The sequence below is a fragment of the Rousettus aegyptiacus genome, unplaced genomic scaffold, assembly GCF_014176215.1.
Source record: "Rousettus aegyptiacus isolate mRouAeg1 unplaced genomic scaffold, mRouAeg1.p scaffold_m13_p_16, whole genome shotgun sequence".
Classification (NCBI taxonomy): domain Eukaryota; kingdom Metazoa; phylum Chordata; class Mammalia; order Chiroptera; family Pteropodidae; genus Rousettus; species Rousettus aegyptiacus.
In genome coordinates this window covers 24,649,731-24,667,749 of record NW_023416291.1, presented here as the reverse complement: position 1 = coordinate 24,667,749, position 18,019 = coordinate 24,649,731, and the positions used below count along the sequence as shown (strand labels likewise).

The 18,019-nt window shown below is 34.6% G+C and overlaps 1 protein-coding gene and 1 pseudogene across 3 annotated transcripts in view; both read left to right on the top strand.

Moving 5' to 3' along the window:
- Window positions 1-18,019, top strand: part of GALNTL6 (polypeptide N-acetylgalactosaminyltransferase like 6) — an 881,484-nt gene that overhangs the window by 675,563 nt on the left and 187,902 nt on the right. The gene's annotated exons all lie outside the window — the stretch shown is intronic.
- On the top strand, window positions 8,369-8,490 carry LOC118612757 (annotated as a pseudogene).

The following is an 18,019-nucleotide window of genomic DNA, read 5'->3' as shown; positions in this document are numbered from 1 at the left end:
CTTCTGAGGTGCAACATTACATTTGAAATACACAAAGAAAGTGTTATCACTTTGGACTTCCAAAGTCTTTGATGATTACTCTTTGAAAATATATTGAGTCTATTATAGAATAAATCACAATCGTGTCATATTTTTTTTATCAGAATAAGTTCTCTGGATCAGTTTAATTTCTAGAGAAGGTAAACAGAAATATTGCAAGATTTAGTTTGTGCTGTAATTTTTTAAAAAGAATGATGTTTGTTTAAATCAGAAAAAAAGACGTGGGGGATTCAGTAAGGTCCTAATCTATGAAAATGACAATGAGCAGTTCTCCAGTACTAGTAACAAGACAGAGGTAGAACCAGGAGAAGCAGAGATTTAGACTGAATCTAGTAAGACTTTTTATTATGTGAGTGTGTGGAATGTTATACCAAAAATGGAATCAAGTAATATTCATTAAATAATGATTTAAGCATAAGGTTAAGGTATAAAACACTTAACACTAAAATTCGAGGGATCTGATTGGGGAAAATATTTTTGAGTTATAGAGTTTTTTTAATCAATCAAACTCCCATCATATTCTGGATATTTTAATTCTGACAGTCATCAATAATCTTCATTTTGTGTTACACACACATAGATAAGGGGGAGAGAGAGCAAAAGAGAGAGAGAGAATATAAAATAGATATTTGATCTTGATGACCAAATGAATATTTGTATATATTAAGTTATCGACAGCATCTCCTATTTTAACTTTAAAATACAAAATTAGGCTGTTTTTCTAGATGAACAGTTTTAAATATTTAGAATTCTTTAGCAAACTAATAATGGTAGTACAACTCTTCCACAATTTAGAATAGAATTGTGAATTTTACTGCAATATTCACAGCAAAAGGTAAAGGAGCCTCATTTCCTCCCCCACCTACCACACACACAAAGCAAATATGAAAACAACTAAAAGCTTTCAATGGGAAGGGGGAGGGATTAGAGAAAAAGGCAAGATCCTTTGTGGCCGCTAAGCGGCAATGTTTAAACCTTGTATCATCAGAGAACACAAAAACTAACTACCAGCTCACCAATGTTTTTTTAGAAAAACACCTGAAGGTTGCTGAGGTTGCACCGAATCCCAGTTGTCCTAGTTTACATTTTATCTTATTTTCATTCCATTAGGTTAGCTCTGAATCATATAGTACACTGCTTATTTTCAGATTCTCCTATATCATTAAAGAATGTTGTGGAGGATTGTCAGGAGCCACTAGAAAACCATAAAATATAAGACAGATAAATGATACATGATAGATGAGAGAGAAATAGATAGATAGATAGATAGATAGATAGATAGATAGATAGATAGATAGATAGATACTTATTTATAAAATGCTCACTTGGAACTTCTAAATTGAAAAAAAAAACTTCACTTGATGAATATTATTTACTCAACCCAAGTTCTCTGAGAAGTAAACATATGACTGAGATTTCTGTAAGAACTATAAAAATGAGGCTGCATCATGAGCATCAGCTAAAGTGATGAAATCCCTGCTGCTTTAACTGCCCTGAAGAATCAGCACCATTCAAGCAGTTTGGGCATGGCTGGTGCACAGGGCTGGAAGCCAGGAGAAATTTTTATTTTGGATTTAATAAATAACAAAATTGTAATTTGTCTTATTTTTAAAATATCGCCTCAAATTCCCAATAAAATTACTTTTTAATTTCACTCTTTTATCAGATATTTTTTTAAAGATGCAACATACAAAAGCATTTATATTTTTAGTTTAAACTTTGCGGCCTTCAGGACATTACACTACAACTTTTATTTAAATTAAACTGAGTTGCCTTTGGTAAACTTTTATTTTTACTACGTATCCTCCATCTTAATTTTTCTGTGACATAGTCTTCCTGTGATTGGCATTAACCATTTTCATTATAATTTTCTTAATGTTCTATTCATAAACTGCTTAGTGATATTTAATTCCATCTTCTATTAACTAGTGTGTGATACAGCATATATAAATCTCCCTTTGGTTTTGTATCAATGAGATAGCAAAAGCATTCATAATTTAGATCATCAATGTAAGCACTTATTTTGTTAACTATTAATGGCTATGAAGCCAAATATTAATATATAAAATTGAAGAGGTAGTAAAAAAATAAGACAGTCACCACCCATAATTCTAGTAACACAGAAATGTAAGCGCTTTTGAAGGCAGTTACTGTATCCACCTAATTCCAGAGTTTTCACAGTCGTAGAAAGGAAAATTGACGCCTGAGTGTACTAAAGCTAAAACAATAACAGAAGTTTCTGATTTACTAAAAGTTCTAATACCTTTCAAGTTGTTAAAGTTTCTGTAAATATGTACATTTAAAAAAAATATTCATGGGACTATATTATTTGAAACACTGGTGGTTTTCTATTGCAGGTATAAAAAATAAGAAAGATTAACAGTTGTTTCAGGAGTTTCTTTTATGTAAATTATAAAAATTCAATAACAAGGCTGTAGGATTATTAAAAAATTAATGCATCCTTTAAAAGAAAGACACGTTTGTACATTTACTCTAGGAACTAAAATAGGTTGACTTTATAAGGTTGACCTCTGTTTCAAAGTCATTTGCATTAAAAACTCATTTGCAAAATATTGAGATAGATTTATTTTCATCTGGATATAGATATCATACATTATAAAACTGACAAACTTTCACTTTAAAACTATGTTTCAAAAGTATTTTTTGAAAGATTAAGTTGATCTTTTTTGAAATAATTCCGGAGTGCAGGACTATATCTGTGTGTTATCTGATATTGTTTTCTTAGCAAAAATCCTGAAGGGGTTCCAATTTCATCTTCTTTTCCCATTAACTTTTACTTAACCCTATAACTATGTAAATATGTAGAGATAATAATTAATTACAGTGCTTCTACTGATTAAGCATCTGGTATACGTCAGGCCTTGGCTCACCTTCACCCTGTGTAAATCTAATGCATAGTCTTACAGGCCATTCTTCAGAAACAGAAAAGAAAATGAAAATTCCGTTTTTGTTGGTCTTGAGGTTTTGCAAGCAGGTGCTATGCTGAAATAGAAAATTCATGTTCCTGTCTCCCCACTTCACTGCTCCTTCCCTTAACAATCTATTTCTTTAATTAATAAAATTCAGATTCAGAAATTAATGTATTATGGTGCCACCTAGGCTTTAAAATGTTTTCACACAGGTAATATGATTTAGCAACAGCCTGAGAAGTGAAACATAAGTCATTTCCCCCATTTTATTGGTGAGGAACTGAGGCTCAAATAGATGATGAGACTTGCCTAAGGTCATACAACTAGGAAGCATTAAACTGAGAATTTGAACTCTCCAGCTACAACCTCTAAACTCCAATCACCTCCAAAGTAGAAACATCAGTTGAATTTAACATCATCTTGCAGAATTATGCAAACTACATGTAAATCAGGATGTTCATGAACTAATTAGAAAATACCAAGTAATGTGTCACATAACATATGAGAAACATTCCATAAATATTCTGGTGATATTTCCTACACAGACAACTGAACATATATGGAATCTGTCCCCTCAAACTAAAACTGTATTGAGCTTATAGTTCCTTTATATTTTTTCTGTTTGTTTTTTCATTGTGGTTTTTATAATTTTTGATAAATCATAAAAGCAGGAAAAGGTGAAGTGCATAATTGAACAAATGCACATCTTTCTACCTTTGTAATTGTTGATAATTGCAAAGATTATGTCATGCTTACATAGACATTTTTAGATTAACGAGTAAGTAAACATTACATGTAAAGTTGAAGTATCATTCGGCTCCCTCTTACCCGCAACTTCTATTTCTTTCCTTCTCATTCAAGAGTTGACCAATATCATAAATGTGGTATATACCTCTGGTGTATCTTGATGTTTACACACACATACACATATACAGACATACACAGCTGTATATCACTGAAAAGTATAGGCTAGAATGTTGTATATGTTTGTATTCTACATAAATGATGTTATACAGTACTTACTATTATGTAATGTTTTTTATTTAACATTACAATTGAGATTTATCCATGTTCCTATATATGAAAATTAATTGCTTTATAACTATTACAATATATTCATGTAATTCATTCCCTCCCTGATGGATATTGAGACTTTTCTTGATTTCTATTATACATATAACCAATTAATCAGGGAGGTTTGACTCATTGCAGTAAAATTAAGTGTCAATAACATTGGAATTTACCTTCATCTGCCTCACTTGTCTACCTGCTTGTCCAATAATCACAGCAAAAGGAAGGGGACAGAATATAAAAGCAATGTCCCGGAACTCCACTAGTCTAGATTCATCCAAAAACTTCATCTGTGCAGGTAATAGGGAAGATGTATCAAAAATTATCAATGATGGCTAACACTTCTTCTCTGCTGCTGGGTACATAGGGGGTGAAACTCCCTGCCCTCTTCAAGGGAGGTATGGCTAAGGATTATTCTGGCCAATGAGATGGAAGCCATTAAATTTTTCAAACTGGAAGAAACAGACCACCTTGGCTTATTACCTATTAAATCCATGTAAACAATCTGGTTCCTTTGGACATGTCAGTCCTTTGCAAGATCCAATCAAATATTCCCACTGATACAAAACTGGCTGTCATATTGAATTGTTCTGGAAGTCATGTCTCCTGTCACTCAGGTAAGACTGCGGTCAACAATTTCACCCACCCTATCAGGTCTCCTGCCCCAGCCACACGGGGGCAGGCTGGTTTGGAAGTCTGCGCCTTGCAGTGCCCACTGTGCCATCTCTTCCTGAAGCACCCACCATGCACGTCCCACCGTGAAGTGAAATGCTGGCTTCTCTGTCTCCCAGGCGCCCATAAACTGTGGGAGTGACTCTCCTGGGACATTTCAGAGAGATTGAATAGGTTTTCTTCACAAATCCTACAGTCTCTGAAGTGTTTGTAGTCTTTCTTACCCCTCAGGCTTCTTCTGATGATTGTGGAGAGGGTAAAGAAAGGGTCAGCTATGTAAACTGGAATCCCTCAGTCAACCCTGTAGGAAGGTGACTGGATCCAACCACTGTGGTGGTTCTCAGAACCTCTCCTGTGGTCCTCAGCCTTCAGCCTTGGCTGGGACGAAAGAAACATACTGAACCTAAAACCATTTTGCTCTGTACACTAGGCTGCTGTGAGAATTCTTGAGTGTATTTGCGTGTACTGATGTGCCAGAATTTCTCTAGAATATACCTAGAAGTGAAATTCTTGGGTCATCGGGTAACCTAATGGTTATAATTAGTATTAGTATTTTTAAGATTCTTTTTATAAAACTTCTCCAACACAGGTCTCTCTGGCTCTTCTGCTTCTATCTTCCCACCTTCCCTCGAGATGCTGATTTTGCTGTGATGATCCCCCTCTGCCGAGTAGAGTTCTCTATTCTCAAGAACATTGACGGCCTGCTTCCCCACAGCTTCCCCAGAAATAACTTCCCTCACCCTGCTCCTTTCTGCCTACTCCCCCGATCAACTAACAAAGCAGAGGGTTGAGGATACTGGTCACGCTGATCTGCCTCACAGCTCTACTCACTGCTGGATGCTAAGACTGCTCTTTTGCAGGGTGGTCTGAGCCCCATACCTCAACCTCAATGTAGGTCTGAATGGAGAGAAGGCAGAGGTACCTCTCATACTTTAGCACCCCTAATGGTCGGTGGGTTCTAAGGAGCCCAAAGAAGTGAGAAAACAAAGGAACTCACAGTTCCCTAACTGCAGTGACCAACATCAGTAATTAATGTAGAAAGCAGGAAAGATGCAAGTAAGAAAATAAAGCTCAAATAATGTGTAGACCAAAAAAGAATTAAAATGGGAGCAGTTCTCCGGCTGGACTCTTCACTGCTTATAGTGAAGCAAACATGTGCGAAGGTAAAAGTAGGGGAACAGATTGGGCCTGGCTAGATAAGTTAAGAATAGGCAGGACTGTAGAATAACATTGTCCCCTCTACAGCCTGTTCCCAGAGGTACCATTCCTGTTTTTCAGAAAGGAAAAATTAGGGGTCACGAGTTGGGGAATCTATAGCTAGACCACTTAATAAATCTCAAAAAATTGTTTCGTCGACCTTGACTCTGAATTAAAGGAAGCCTCATGGGGGATTGCTGGATGATTCTACACATTCACATGAAGGAGTGGAACCCTTAGGAACCATCCTTTAATTGAGCGTAGTATTCCAAATTCAGGAGTGGAATCCAGAAAATTGCAGACAGTGTTATTTAGGATAAGCTGATGAGAGAAGACATTTGTATCTTTTTTTTCAAGGATAATATTGATGTCTATATGCTCTTCCACTGTTCTCATTTCCCAGAAAACTCATTGGAATTTCCCACCTAACCAAGCTAGCCAGTATCAAGTATAAAGTGGCCTGTCTTTAAGTGTAAGCACATGACCAGAGTATAAACTATCCCAGATCAATGAGAGGGCAATAGTCACCGATCATATTTACTTTTCAAAACTGAAAAATTCTCCCTGCCCACAAGTAATTTACATAATTTTTAAAAAATATCTGCTAACCATATTGAAGAGCAAAATTGAAGCATTCTTACTTTGTAGATCTACTTTTTAATAGCCTGGAAAAGCTTATTTGAACACTGGTGATGCTTCAGCTCATTCAGCTGCAGAAATCCATGAGGGAAAAGTCAAATACAGGGAGTTTACAAATTTAAATACTCAATTCTTGGGGGCTTGAGCTGTATAAATGTTCTTCCATTAATAAAACAGGCTTTACGTCATTTTATTTAGCTTTTATTCAGAATGCTGTTCAATAATTGCCAGTGAAAGGGGACTAAAATAATAATAACCATGCCAAAGAAAAATGACAATGTCAGATCTTTTTTTAAAAAAAAAATGCTGATACGAAACTACATGAGCCTGTCACTGGACCATTTCCAGCTTACTTCCTCGCCTTCTGTAGTCTGCTTTATCGCTGCCTCTCCCCTACACATCTCATTATTAGCTCTCTTTTGGGCTGATTCAAATTATGGAATTTTCCTCAACATGACATTCTGAATTCACCTGGTGATATTAATCATGATTAAGCAATTATATAGAATCATTGCTGCATAATAATGTGTATTGCAAATAATACCAGTTAACTCTTAAAGGAGAAGAAACATTAGACCAGCTTAGATGAAATTATCCTTCAAAAAGCAGACTCAATCAAAAAATAATAATAAATGTACTATCTATTTATGCTTTTATCTAAGTATTTGAAAGATTTAAACATCAGAAAAACAAACTTTCCCTTTAAGGAAGATAAATATTTAGTAAAACATTAGAAGAGTTTCACACTTTAATATTCCCCTTAAACAAACAAACAAACAAAAAAACTCTCAAATCTGCCATTTGACAGCTGCCAGTGACATAATTGCTCCCAAAAAATGAATTATCTGAATGTTCCCCTTAAGTAGCTCATTAGTCAGGCACCACTAACAAGCACCAAGGTCTGTCTACACTGGGAAACAGAGGGGTGATATAATGGAAAAAGGAAAATCATTATAGCTGAGTGACTTACAATGTAAAGATAGTGAAAATGTACATGTGCCATGGATTTTTTTTAAACTAGAAAACAAAAGCAATTGCACTGGTAATGTTTAAATTTAATCAGGGAATGTGAAACAAAGGATATATCAAGCCTAGGATCCGGATTATTCATCTACACCTGGTGTTTTCTTGTATTAAAAGGTCCCTGTTTTATATACATTTTCTACCTGATGATTAAAAGAGGACTTAAAATAACTTCATTTTCTATCTCTTTCAGATATTTGAGCTTACAATACTTTTCTTTCACCTTCTGTATCCCAGTTTAGTCATCATTTCTCCAGGAAGCCTTCCCCGATTCACAAGAAGGGGATTGCGCCTGTGCTCCCCTATTATTTACTTATTGCATTGTGATCACCTTGGCATATTCCCTTTCTTTGACTATCCCAGTAGACTGGACACTTTCTTTTCTTTCTTCGTTTCTTCGTTTCTTCGTTTCTTCGTTTCTTTGTTTCTTTGTTTCTTTGTGTCTCTCTCTCTCTCTCTCTCTCTCTCTCTCTCTCTCTCTCTCTCTCTCTCTCTCTCTCTTTCTTTCTTTCAAGTTGACCCAAGCAGTGCCAGCTCTTCTTTGCTTTGTTTGTCTTAAATGGCATCTATTTCTCATCTTTTAGATTTCTCTGGTGATTGTCAGGTATCAGTCCACCATGTCTCCCCATCTTCAACTACCACAAATATCTGTTCGGCTCTTTAAGTAGACACCACACATCCCCTTTCTCTTGATTTTAGAAGGGTAGACACGTAAGAGCTCTCACCAACATAATCTTTATACAACCCCAATGTCTTTTTTTAAATAAAACATATATATATTATATTTTTAAAACTCTGTCTACAGCCATGCCACCCTGAACAAGCAAGATCCCGTCAGATCTTGGAAGCTAAGCAGGGTGGCGCCTGGTTAGTACTTAGATGGGAGACCACCACCTAGGAAGACCAGGTACTGTAGGCATAAAAAATAAAAATAAAAAAAATAAGGGATTGTAAGCTGAAAAGGTCCTTGCAATCTGTGAGGTCAACCAAGGGTTGCCTCACCTAAAACAATGAAATAAAAATTTTAAAAATCTACTAACCATATTCCATCTTCTATTCCATACTCACTTTCACATGTAATAGTTGATAAATTCTAAAGATTATTTCCCCATTGTCATTTTTCATTTCTTTTTAATTTTTTTATTCCTATTTCCCTACCCCTTGCTCTTTGGCAACCACCAGTTTGTTCTCTATATCTATGTTTCTGTTTTGTTTTGTTTATTTGGTTATTTTGTTTTTTTAATTCCACATATAATTGAGATCATATGATAATTGTCTTCATCTAGCTTATTTCACTTAGCATAATAACCTCTAAATCCATCTGTATTTTCACAAATGGTAAGATTTCATTCCTTATTATTGCTGAATATTCGCGTGTGTGTGTGTGTGCGCGCGCGCGCGTGCGTGTGTGTGTACACATCTTTTTTCATTCATCTATTGATGATTGATGGACATCTAGGTTACTTCCATATCTTGGCTCTTACTAGTAATGCTGAATGAAAATAAAGGTATATGTATCTTTTTTAATTAGTGTTTTTGTTTTCATTAGATAAATACCTAGAAATGGAATTGCTAAATTTTATGGCAGCTCTATTTTTAATTTTTTGAGGAATCTTCATAATGTTTTCCATAGTGGCTGCACTAATTTACAATCCCACCAGCAGTGTATGAGGGTTACCTTTTTTTCACATCCTCACCACATTTTATTTGTTGATTTATTAATATTAGCTATTCTGACAGGTGCGAGACGATATCTCATTGTGGTTTTAGTTTGCTTTTCCCTGATAATTAGTGATGTTGAGCGTCTTATATTCTGTTGACCATCTAGATGTCATCTTGGGAGAAATGTCTATTCAAGTTCTCTCCCCTTTTTTAGTGTTAATGTATGAGTTCTTTATACGCTTTGGATAGTAACCTTTTATTGGATGTATCATTTATGAATATCTTCTCCCATTTAGTAGGCTGTCTTTTCATTTTGCTTCTGGTTCCCTTTGTTTTGCAAAAACATTTTAGTTTGATGTAGTCCCATTTATTTATTTATTTTCTTTTGTTTCCCTTGCTCAAGATGTATCAAGAAAGACATTGCTAAGAGCAAATTCAAAGAGTTTACTGCTTATGTTTTCTTCTAGGAATTTTATGGTTTCAGGTCTTACACTTATGTTTTTAATCCATTTTGATTTTTTGTGTGTGTAATGTAAGAAAGTGGCCCAATTTCTTTTCTTTTTCTTTTTTTTTCTTTTTTTTTTCTTTTTTCTTTTTTTGTGGGTGGGCATGTATCTGTCTAGTTTTGTCAATATCACTTGTGGAAGAGACTGTCTTTACACCATTGTATATCCTTGCCTCCTTTGTCATAAATTTAATTGAGCATATAAATGAAGATTTATTTCTGGGTTCTCTGTTCCATTTCATTGATCTATGTGTCTGTTTTTGTGCCAGTATCATACTGTTTTGGTTATTGTAGTTTGTAGTATAGTTTGATATCAGGGAGCATGATACCTCCCGCTTTGTTCTTTCTCAAGGTTTCTTTGATTATTTGGGATCTTTTGTGGTTTCATATAAATTTTAGGATTATTCTAATTCTGAGGAAAGAGTCATTGATATTTTAATAGGGACTATATTGAATCTGTGTATTACTTAAGGTAGTAAAGATGTTTTAACAACATTAATCTTTCCAATCTGTGAGCAAGGTATATCCTTCCATTCATTTGTATCTCTTTTAGTATCTTTCTTCAATGTCCTATAGCTTTTACATCATTTAACCAAAGAGAGAGAAGACCTGTACTCTTTCAGATATTTAAATGCTTTGGGTCATAGACTGAAATGAAGGAAAACTGTTTGAAACTTATTGAATTGTAATTTATTTTCAAATTCCAGTTTTTCTGTTAAAATTTCTTAAAAGAGACAGTTACATAAGAATAAGTAGATGACTAATTATATTATTAAAATCTTTTTGAACCTTTTACATTTGTTATCTTAAATGCCTAAAGTAAAGGAATTCAGCTATTAAGTTTGTTTAGCACTGAGCATGGAGATTCACAGGCATCTGACAAATGCTTATAATGAGAACAGTGGTCTCACCAGACTTCTGGAATCAGAGAAATAGTCGTGCTTAAATAAGAGGCTTAATTTTTCTATAAAACATAATATGTGTGAACTCTTTTGTATATCCCTAGAATTAAAGTAAAAAACTGAAAGTTGTGCTCAGCATTTTAATATTTTAAAAATATAAGCTACACTAACAGAAAATGCACAAAGAAATAGAAAAGACTGATGAACAAATAGAAATGACTAATAATAGAAATGCTAATAGTCAAAGAAAAGCAATTTCAAACAATATATGATTTTTTCCTAACAAATTGAGGGAAAACAATTGATTTCACAAGGTAAAAAAATCAATTGTTAAAATGTTTTTGAAAAACTATTTGGAAACGTCAAAGTTGGGGGAGTTTTTAAATGTGTTTGTGCATAATTATTATACAGGAATCTAAAAGAAATAATCAGCTAAAACAATAATGTATAATAATGTTCATTGTGAAGTTATTTTTAATAACAAAAATATATTTGAAAAATTAAACCAAAGAATGGTGAAATAAATATTCTATAACCTTATAATACATAATAATACTTAAAATGATCCTTTTGGAGAATCATTATAAAATGGATAAATGTTCAATTCTTTGGTCAAAAAGTATAATTTTATACTGTTTTTGTATATGTATCTGGAAGGAAATAAGTGAAATGGGAATGTTGGTTCTTTCTGGACAATAGAGCCATATCTGATTTTCTTCTGCTATTTTCCTCTTATTGTTTTCCAAAGTATCTTATATGTATTCCCTTTCAAGTAAGGTCATATAAGAAAGTAAACTTAGAGATAGTTTATCTTATATAGACTACTGAAAGTAACTCAACAGCAACTGCACACGTTATCTTGAAATGAGTTTATATTCTAAAGAATATTATTGAGAATTTTAGGAAGGACTTTACGAAAACAGTTTTCATTCACTAAAGAACATATATTCAAGAAAAAGATGATTCTTGTGGAACAATTTCCCATTTTCTGGGATAGAAGCATAATAACAATCCAGGAATGCATTACCCCATGGTTTCTTTGAGTGCTGATTTGTAGGAATAGCAGCTGGATTTGCAACTACATATCATATAGTGGTAAACTTCGATTCAAAAGATATGCTAATGGGGAAATTATTTTAAAAATTAAGCCAGAAATGCACATAGAAATATATTTATATTACATAGTGAATACAGAAATATCAACTATAGAGACTCAAAGAAAATTAATGTTCCCAAAATATAGAATGAGTCATACAAATATTTCTAAAGTTTGACTTTGACATTTTAAGTGGTATATTGGAAAATAAAATTTTAGTTCCATGTTTATATTGTCTTTCAGCATCTAAATGAATGAAATTTCTTAGAGGAAAACACCCTATGACCCATCTGAGTCCTTATTGAGTAAATAGCTCTCATGGAATTCGCTGCTTATTAAACTGAGATGAGTAAACACAGAGCACACAATGCTGGGTTTTCTGCCCCAATATCATTTATTAAATTATTCTCCATACACTGAAGGAATCTAGTCATTTTCTCACTACTTGTTCTAAAATTACCTCATATTATGAAATCTCATTACAACATGAAATACCAATAGTACCAGAAAAATAGATGGATGGTGAAACTTTATGTATTCTACTATAGCCTTTTGGTGAGTTGGATGTTGACAGCTTTGCATTAATATTTATCTGCTGACAAAATACCTGCTTCCATTTTACCTGCTCAGTCTTCCCCCACACAACTCACCTGAGAACACAAGATGCTTCTAGACATTCTTCTATACTCATCCAAAACACATCAAGAAAAGAGGATCCGGGTGATCTTCAAACCAAACTCACACTTTCCCAACAAATCTGTGTTTGCTCAAAAAGCAAAACACAAAAAATATAAAAATAACTGTGGAAAAGAGAAAAGGTAGCATGTTTCAAACGCATATTTTAGAGTTATGTTTCAGTAATGACCTCAAAGGGGAAAAAAAAGAAAAATCATTCAGGGAGATACTAACAAGCAGCCTTCACGTGTAACTTGATGGCAGATAGGAATAGATAGAATGAAGAAGCAGAAGAGCTCATTAAAAAGTCGGGGCAGATGAAACGATAGAGATTTTTTAAAAGAAAAGGAAGACAGTTTCTCTTCCTGTTCCTTTGTCACCTCTCCTCTCCCCATCTCTGTTTCTTACACGCTTATTAAATATTTCCTTGGCTTGAGCACATTCTTTCAGTCCCTGGGCTTATTTTAATATGTGCAGTTGCTATAAGGGAAATGTCAGGTTTTAGAGGGGGAAAGCATTCATTGCCGGGTGAAATTTTTACATATTTTATAGACAGGCCCTTCTGCCCTGAAAACTATTTCACTCATTTGAAGTGTTTTATTCATTTTACATCTATGTTGCAAAAAGGCCTTTTCCCTTTTGTGGCTCCCTAAAAAAAAAAAAACCTGTACTTTACATTAAATTTGCTTAACAAGTTTTGCTGTCTCTGTGGATGCTTCCAATAGCTCTAACACAATGAAGAAAGAAAAGGAGTCTTAAAGGAAGAAAAATTTGAACTAAACAGTATTGAGCGTATTTATTTAAACGCTCAGCTAACACAACATGCCTTAAAAATCCAAGCTCCAATTCTAATTAAAAAGGACTATGTAGAAGCACATAAAATATTTTTCTAGATATATAAGGTCAGCCAAAGCAGGGAAATCTTCAATTGTCCTTTCAACTTCTATGGCTGTAAAGGCTTAAAAAACATTTTTTTAAACATAATCGTTGTTGTTCTAGAGTAACAATTTTGCTGTCAGGAAAGGATAAACGCTTTTCATCCCAGGATCAGGTTACAGCTCACGGCCCCTACTAAGAAGAGAATAGTGCCAAAAAATCACTGCAGGAGCCAACCTGCATTTTCAAAGTCCATAAATAATGCAGCAAGAGAGTGTATATGGAGAAGGAATTTATCAGCCATGGCTTCATCCATATGCAGTGGTGGGAATGTCATTCTGACTATTTTGGCAGTGAGGCATTTGTATTCCACTTGATGATTTACATAGTGATGAGGCCAAGAGAGCCCAAAACTGTGTTCCTAGGTAGAGCTTGTGAATATGTTCTTGAAAAATAGTTTATAAATCAGATCCAAAGAATCTCAAAGCCATGTAAAATTTGTCCACAAATTGCTAAACTGGGCTGTCTTTCAGCTTTTTATTTATGTCAGATCAGAAACAACCAGAATGATGTAATTTATCTGTTGCGATAAGAGTGCAGTAGACCTGACACTTACCAGAATACTCAACATAAACTGATGGAAAAATGAATGAAAACGTATCATCGAGGACAGATGCTTTCCAAAAACAACTGTTTGGTATATCAAGGTGCATAAGAAAGGGATGTAAAATGCAGGTTTTGTAGAAATGAAAATCCATGTCCACAACATCCAGATCTTAACTGTGTTTGCAAGCAGCTTCTCACTTGTCCAAGCTGTGCATCTCTCTCAGACCCCAACTTAGCCTTTTACGTGACTCTATTACTCCTGGTGATGTCACTTTTTCTTTGCCTAATGAATAAGAAATATGTGTCTCAAAAATATTGCTAGGTTATCTAAGGTAGTTTAGAGTTATGGTAAAAACTAGAAACATATCAGTCCCACAAAAAAGGACAAGAAAGAAGTTTTATGCTCCTTTTCCCCTTGGGAATACCCAAGAACTGGTCAATTTTAATAGACTGTAGTGAAGTATCCATAAAGCAGAGGAATATTTACACATTTCACACATGCCCCCATCAAGTTTTTTTTTTTCTCTTTGTGGGAATAGGTGCTACTTGTATGAGAAAAGATCATTACTTTCAGGAGTTCAAAGTCTTTCCTACTATTTCATTTGTTCTTTCAACAAATACTGAGTATTCAATATGTGTAAAGAACAATGTTAGAATTGGAGATATGTGAAAATAAGGAACTTACAAGTAACTAGAGAGAAGAGGTAGACTACTTACAATTAAGCAAGTTAGGACTGAATAAGTAGAGTAAGACCAATACAAATCAAGAGCCATGGAGTCCTCAGAGGAATCACAGATTTCTTCAAGGAGTAACATTTTTGCTGGGCCACACAGACAGGTGGTTCAGCAAAGGCACAAGGAAGATATCTTGGTCTTTTTGGGCTATGGTAACAAAAATACCATAGACGAGGTGGCTGAAACAACAAATATTTATTTCTCTCATTTCTGGAGGCTAGGACATCTAAAATCAAGGTGACAGCAGATTCGATGTCTGGTGAGATCTGGCTTCCTATTTCACAGACAGCCATTTTCTCACTATGTCCTCACATTGCAGAAGGGGTTTTCTAGGTTCTCTTTAATAAGGGCCCTCATCCCATTGAGGGCACCCTCTCATAACCTAATCACCTCCCAGAGACCCCACTTCCAAATGTCATCACATTGGGTTTTAACATATTAATTTGGGAGGGACACAAACATTCAGTCTATAGTAGCAGGATAACTCATGTGCGGGACCAGTGAGCAATATTATTTGACTGGAGGATGGACTGTAGGAAGAACAGAAGTGATAGATAAAACTTGAGCCACTGGCAGGAATCCTTTATTGACAGCTGACTAAAGAGTTTATATTCATTAGGGTTTCCAGAATTTGCTAATAAAGATACAAGATACCCAGTAAATTTAAATTGTAAGGAAATACTTTTTTTTACTATAAGTAGGTCCCATACAACTTTTAAATTCAAATATAACTGAGAATCCTGCAGTTTATTTGACAACCCAATAATATAGGCTAAGCGGAACCACTGAAGGTTTTTGGAGTATTTTAGTAACACAATCAAGGCAATGATTCAGAAATATTGCCATGGAACCAGCAATAGACTGGTTTGAGGTAAAAGATATTTCTGGAAAGAATAAAAGCAGCCTGAACTAGAGTAGTAACAGTGAAGTCATAGAAGAGGGAAATTTATAAAGAAGAGCCAACAGGACCTGGCTATTGAGTAATGTAGGGTGGAAGAGAAAGGAAGAACTCAGAACTGCCACCAGTATTTAAGCCATGTAGCTTACTGATGATAGAGCCACTGGCAGAAAAGAATCAGGAAATAAACATGAGAGGAAAGGTAATGCGCTCAGTTGGTGACATTTTGAGTTTGAGGAGCTGAAAAATGTCAGAGCAAGAGATAGAGATTTGAGGGTTACCTGCTTAAAAAAGAGGGAGCCAAAGCTTTGTTTTGCACTCTGTCTTTACATTTATATTTCACTGATCCTTAACAAGATGCCGATTCATCTTACAAATGAAAAAAGAAGGTTTACTCCACAATCTGTCTTTGTACTTCTTATATTAAAATAGCAGTTTAATATATTTATTATACTTTTCATGTTACTATTATGGGGAACAGTATCATGTGAAGAAGGATCATCAGGCTTTGAGATTAGACCAATTTAGATTCAAATCCCGATTTTTCTCTTATAGGCTCTGTGACTTCTTACACAATTATTTAACTTTTTGATTTGTAGTTTTCTTTCCTATTAACATAAGCTCATAAGATTGTAATGAAAATATATGACCATTTACAAAGAAAAGATATGCATAGTACCTGCCACATATTAGTTGCTCACTAAATGATTGCTGCTGCTCTTATTCTTCTACTGTTGAGGTTTTTTGCTTTAGTCATTAATAATAATAAGTAAAAATCTAAGTGTAGTTGAATTTTCAGGCTATTCTATCCAGTAAGGAACTACTTATATTTGATATATTTTCTTAATTAAGAAAAGTTAAGGGTCTATATGAACCAAACAACTAGTACGAAAGCAGATGTGAGGAAATCAGTCAGTTTTTCATTTATCAAATTGCAAATAAATGTTTGATTAACTTTTATACTGAATTTGCCATTTGTACTGGCACCATGAAGATGTATCAAATAGCTTCCATGAATAAAATTCCTATCATTTCCAAAGTAAGCTAAGTAGAATCATCAATTTTGTTTTAATTACTGGGATACAGGACTATTTTCAGCAGTAAATTGTAGCAGTCCACACTCGCTAACAAGACTAAGACTTTTACCCTGCCACAGACAGTCATCTAATGATGCAGTTTAACTCCAGTGTTCTGATGCTCAAATGATTCTAAGTGTGCCACATAATGACCTTTCAGTCAATAATGAACCACATAAATGGTTAGATGGTAACAAACCATCATATAGGTGGTGGTCCCATGTGATTATAATGGAGCTAAAACTTTTCTATCACTTAGTGATGCCATAGCCATCAGAAGGTCATAGCACAATGCATTATTCATGTGTTTGTGGAAATGCTGGTGTAAACAAACCTACTGTACTTCCAGTTGTATGAAAGTTTAGCACATTACAATGACAGTAGTAGGCTATACCATCTAGGTTTGTGCAAGTGCACTTTATGACGTTTGCACAATGAAATCACTTAAAGACACATTTCTCAGAATGTATCTCATCATTACGCAGCACGTGACTGTATACAATATTGACACTGACAGAAGAGATGGAAAACTTTCGCTGACTTTGTTGTATTCGTAATAAAATTCTGCAAAGCTTAGCTGCAATGTAGGACAAGGGGAAAGCTTACATATTCAAAGAAAGAGGCAGTTTTGAAAACTCAGTTATATGCATTTCCAAAAGAAACTAAAATGGACTGAAAGGTTAGTTGAAGTGAGCAACTGCACAGTTTATTTCCAAACATATCAAATTTCTTCCAAACCCTGACATACATAATTACCTGGCATGAACTCTATTTACCCAACTTAAAAACTAGCCCGAGATAATCTAATGAAAGAAGAAATAGCAGTGGTTTTCATAATTAAGAAGTTCAGTAATTTGAAACCAAAGTGAAAAAGCTTTGATAAAGGCCACAGGAACTAGGTCTTCTCTAAGGTTCTGAGAATGTCAGTATACCCTACAAATATCTGAATTTATTACTTCTTTTCCTCAAAACTGATCACCTCACCTCTAATTTCTAATTTACATCCCACCTTGTATTAGAGAGTATTGTCAAACTAGTCTTCTCAAACCTTGCATTATGTCACATCTCCAAGGGTTCCCAGATATCCTGCTCTGAATGGAGCACAAACCTCCCTGTTTCCAATACAGCCCCGGCTTACCTTGTCACCCATTTACTTAACTAAATTTCCCTTGAGCACCTCTAAACTAGACCATTTACCAAATGCACTTCACATCTGCCTTAAAAAAAAGCTGTTGCCTATTGGTTACGCTCACTCTGCATAACAAATTTGTATCTAATAGTCACTTAGGAGCCAGCTCATCCAGATTTCTATTTACAAAACTATTTCTCTAAATACTGTTATATGTAACAATGCATATTGGGTTAAGAACACAGGCAATGGAGTCAAACAGCCTGGGTTTGATATGGCTCTGCCATT